Here is a 6,000-nt window from a genome sequence, read left to right on the forward strand (position 1 = left end):
TATTTGGGATGCGTTTACCATAAAATTTCAACATATAGTTTGTGTTTTTGTATGTTTTATCCAAGTTGGACTTGATTTCTTCTATTCTGGTTATTTGGTGTTATGTTGTGATTTCAGGATGAAATAGAGCATTTGGAGTGATGGCGAATATGCTATGACATTTTGAGAAGGATTGGTGAACTTCATAAGATGATTTGAAAGTCACAAGAAGTCATGTATTAGAATGAAGATGATGACAATACTACATGGTCATGTGATATTTTCCAAGTACGAGTGTTTGCTACATGATATTGTATCATGTGCTACACGGTCGTATGATGGCATCTCCATATGAATTCTGCCTACACGGTCATCCTTTTTAAAATGGTTCTTTAGAGGATTTGTGGGTATCTCCCACCATTCAATTCGTATTATTCCCACGACGAATCAATCTTTCTTGCTTGCTTAACCGTCGTCGTTATTGTTACTTGTGTAGGTAATCATCACAAATATTAGTATAGCTAAGATCGAAATTGATTATTTATTTTTTTATTATTATTATTATTTAATCTTATTAGAACCTTTTATTACGTACATTGCATGTCTAATTTTTCGTACCACATAGTTATCTTTGAGCTAGTAAATCAACATTGATATCATTGGCTCTATCTAGTGCTTTACATACAATCATGATGACTGTCAATTTGCAATCTGCGCATTCCATGGCTTTCCATCAAAATCTTTGCAGTAAAAATCATGAAAAGATTTAAGGAAGATCGATTGGTGTAGCTCCTTGTTAAGGCCCCTACCTTCATGGAATATGAATTCAACTGTATTTGAACAGCAGAATGAATTAACCTTTGAATTTACAGATTCTCCTAATAATTACACTTGCATCTTGCCATCTTCTTTTATTTCACTGGCCCCAATTTTTAAGGCACGAATTCATCAATAGTGTCAAGATATCTTGTTTCACAGACTTTTTATCATCACCACTTTTACCGTAAACTATAAAATAAACGGTTTTAACAGCAAACGAATAATAACCTCTTGATCTGAAGTACGCGGTCTCTTAACTCTCTTCCTAAGCAAAAAAAAATAATCTCTTGCAAAACCGATAAGAAAAGATGAAGAAATTGTTTTCCACCCTTTACATTATATCAAAGTACCAACAATGAAAATTCAAAAAAGGTTGCCGTCAAAACTAATGAAGTCTTAGGCCCTAATTTTTTAGAATTATTTTAGTTCAGTTTAGCTCATTTTTCTAATCCAATACTGTTTAGTTTGGGGCCTGAAACGACCCCGGCTCATTTGCACTTTGATCCACAGTCTATAACAGTATTTGCTTGCTTTTCTATATTCGAGTTGATCGAAGATAATTTGATTATGCAGAATTCTCACAAAAGTGATTGGCTCAAAACACAGGAACTAGGACCCTTGTTTTAAGGATACTTGCACGCTTTAATTTGTTGTTCAATAAAGTTGATGTTAACTAGGTCCCATGCTCCATGACATTAATACAACTATGTTTAATAAGTCAACTTAACGTAAGGAAAATGGAGCATTATGTTATATACACTTTTAATTGTTTTGTAATGCAGCCTAATAAAGCTTATAATTTAAGAAACATTTTGTTTTGTACAAAAAAGGGGGAGAAATAGGGATGAAATGGTGCTTCAATGCTAGTACTTTTGGAGGTTTTGCATCTGTGCCTTTGAAACAAACTTACATAATGAAAAGACATAAAGGTCCAATATTTATAGTAATATATGGACATTTTGTATAGAGTGGGTTTCTCGATATTAAAAATGTTCCTCTGAAAATAAAACTAAATAGAGGCTTTTATCAGTATAGACTTTTAGTAGTTTTAGTTATTTAGTTAATGGCCTAACATAATACAATTTACTAATTTTTTTTCCCCATAATTTACACAATTTTTGCATCAAAACATATCTACACACATATTTGATTTTTCTGGTCATTTGCAATTTGTTATCCAAAATTGGGAAGAAGACAACACATGTTAACTTAACAATCATGATTATGGCACTTTATCATTACCTTTGTCCCAATTATATATCTACGTACTAAAAATGGCTGTGTCCTATGATCTATGATCTCTAATAGTAGTAGTTATAATTAGGTTTTCCCTCCATACTTAATTTTATTTGCTACAACGTTACAATACATACTTAAAACGATACGTGTTGAAGGGATAAATGAGGGGAAAAAAAAACTGTTTTTGATGATCCTTTAATTCTATAGTCAATAGGCAATTAAGGAATTGCATGAAACAAAACTTCTACTCCATACTAATCAAGATTTGCTATTTGGCTACACAGGAAGCAACTAATGCAGTTATACAAAGATTACAAAAAGTAGCAGACCTAAAGTCGTGGATACTACCTCTTAAAATTTTGCCATACGACAACTTAATTACGGTACTAATTAATGATCCACAATATGTGATTATTGCAATCATAGAATAATCACAAACACAAGGGCCTAATCAAACTAACATCCAAAATTCTATCAATTCAACTTTTTCAGTACCCATAATTTCATGCACTCCACATACCAATTCCATAAAATGTGGAAGTAACATGATCATATTATATGCATGAAGTAATAACACAAAGTGTAGTAGGATAACACAAAATTTTAACTACTAAACCAGTAGATAATATCCAATAAATCAATATTCCTATGAATGACATTCAATATGTTTGAGCCAATGAACAAACAGTATGCAACGTAATGTCCAGTAACATCATCATTCATCATCAAAATCTGAGAAATTGATACAGTACTGTAGAGTTGTAGTGTTCATAAATAGGTTCCTTTGCTTTTTCTCCCTAGTTTGCGGCTTAACACCAAAATAAGCACTTTTTTTTTCCTTTTTTTTTTTTTTTGGGTTAAAATTTTTCAAATCAGTATAATAAAGTGGCATATCAAGATAATACAGATTAAATTACAAGCTTACAACATATTTCACTTCATGCAATAACCAACACTTAAATACGGAGTAACTTATAAAAATAAAACTAATACAAATACATAAATCATAATCATATGGTTAGCCAAATCTATGGTCACTTGGTTGGATATAAGCAATTATACAACATACAACTTATGAAGTTTTATAAGTACAGTGAAACCATAACTTTTAATGTAGTTAACGACGACTTAATTAACAGCATAGATTAGCTAGCTAACTAACAATAATTTTATCATATTAAACCGGAAAACCAATCTTTCCAAATTATGCTCCTACAAGTATATATTAACAATCAAATTCTCGACTAAATTAAAAGTCTAAAATAGAAGCAACAAAGTAATGCATCAGATCATCAATACATGAAATAATGAATCATTTTTCGACATGAGCCTCAATTCTATACTTTGATGTAAAATCTCTAGCACAAACATTAACAACAAAAGCAATTATTCATTTATTCTACATTCCATAATATGAGTAATTAATCAAAGATTAAGAAAATGTCAACTAAAGTGAAGAGTTACATTATGCACATCTTTTTAAGAGAAAGCTCCAAGAAGGCTCTTTAGTCTTTAGTAGAGGAAGTATGGTGGAAATGCAAGAAAAAGAGGATGTATCAATCAAAAGACATAGTACAACTCATTGAGTTAGTGATATCCTCCTTTTAAGAAAGCATTAAGAACATTGTTATGCGAAGATCAGGTGCTTTAAATGCATCATGAAACATCATCATCTATAATTAACAACTAATTAGGAAAGCTTAATCATGTCCACAATCGCCATAATCTAATTAAACTAATAACAACGTACTTCAATCGATCCCACAACCTTTTTCCTAATGAGGAAAAGGGATTTATAAACTTTAATCAACAAGTAAAGGTCACTAAGGTAAGCTTAAGATTAATAATAAAGATTAGGTGAGTCGATATTCGAAAATGCAAGAATTTTTTCCATCTTAAGTACAAAGGATATATTCCTTTAAAGGTATTTTGTGTCACTTAAGGGTATCAATCTTTTTTATTTTTCATAATTGATGAGTGTAATGTAAAGTCTCTTTATTGAAAGAGAATTCTTAATCTAGGGTTTATTTAAAAAAGTCTTTGTACTACCCAACAAAGTTACAAGATGCCCACTTATTCTTGCTTATTTTTGAGAATTTTAGCTAAGTCACAAAAATATGTCCAAAACTTTAAGGGTGATACCTAAAAGAAATGCAATTATTCCTTGCTAACTTTCAGCATATATCTATAGTTTAAATAAAAGCTATATTATGGCCCGGTTTCATGAAAGTTGCCTAACATAAAAGAAATTAAGGACTTAGTTGGGGGGACATAAAACAATACTCATCTTGTCATGTTTGAGCAAATTCAAATATGGCCAAAAATATGTGAGACATCCCTTCACACTATGAGAGACTTGCAACATGATAGGTTTCATATTGCCTATCTCTATTTATAATATACGACCCTCTAATAGTCACATTGATAGCGTAATTCAAGTCATGACATAGAAGTGTGAACTAATTAAATTCTAATGGAGGTGCAGTGCTAGATATGCATCAGGAGAAAGGCAATATCAGACACACAATAACATAAAAGAAAGAATGTAGAAACATGATATGATGACTTGATCTCTAGTATGATATAGATATTAGATAAGTAGTTAGTTAAATAACGGATTATGCAATAAATCATAAGCATGTATTCAAGAATGAAGGCATTACAGAAACTAACCACACTGTAAGACAGCCTATTTTAATCTTTATTTCAAAAAATCTAGGCATCTTCATAAAATAGACTTAAACATGACCATGTTTAATATTTGTACCCGAGTCTGAGTAACATAGCATTGGAGAAGAATATCTCTGGAGCATGTTAGATGAAATTATGGAGGAGGGATTGATTAAGATGAGTATCTTGAATCTTCCTTGTACTTGTACTTGTAACTGTCTGATTCTAACAGTTAATTTCTAGTCTTTCTTTTGTACAAAATGCCAAGTTTGTGAACCTATACATGATTATTAGCTAATCACGAAGGAATAGCTAGCTAATCTCATGTTATTAATTATGTGCATTCATGTTTGACTATTCAAGCTAATACTTCCTTAAATTATATAGCTATAATTAAGTACTTTTATTTCTTAATTAATCAAGTTCTATCTTCGCAAACTGCAAACACAAATAATCACTACGACATACCCTCGAAAATCCTTAGGTGAACAAACCTTAGCTTCTAGGAAGACCTCTTTATCCTAAGTCTTAATAAGAAATGAAATCGTGATTGTTAATTATTAAGTACGATTATTGTTCGATTACATGTGTATGAAAAGAAGAGGTTCTTCGAAATGATGCTTGCTTTACCAATATGATCAGGTGGAAATGCATGCATGAAGGACAAATAAACAAAAGCCAGTAATCTCAGCCTAAAATCTAATTATACAATTATATATGTACTAATTAATTTAAACTACAATTGCATTATTCTAATCCCGCCAACGAAACAGATAAGAAGGGGCAAAAAGTATGCTTAGCAGAAGATTAACAAAACATAATCAATTCATTAGCAAATTAAAGATTGACATTGAGCTCATCACAAGAAAAAAAGCACCCTTAATTAAATTAAACAACTGAAGACAAACACTGCAAAATCTATCAACAAAGCTAACAAGATCATATATTATAATCAAAGGACGTATTAATTAAAACATAACATACATAATATACAACAGATCCCCAACAAAAGATAACTAACATTTTTATTAAATATAATTGAAAATTAATAAAGTTTAAGACATTAGAGAGACAAGATCAAATAATTTGGCCATTGGAATTATTAACAAATTGGGTAATGTCTCTCATCTGTCCTTAAATTGTCTTATATGCTCCAGCTTAAAGACAACATTAACATAATATAATAAGATTAATTGTTATTAATTATTTGGCAAGAGGAGAAAAATCAATTTAACAAAAAAAAAAAAAAACAAGATTGACTAATTTTAATTTTAATTACACTAATTTAATTAA

The sequence above is a fragment of the Chenopodium album genome, chromosome 27 (genome assembly GCF_948465745.1).
Source record: "Chenopodium album chromosome 27, dcCheAlbu1.1, whole genome shotgun sequence".
Lineage (NCBI taxonomy): Eukaryota > Viridiplantae > Streptophyta > Magnoliopsida > Caryophyllales > Amaranthaceae > Chenopodium > Chenopodium album.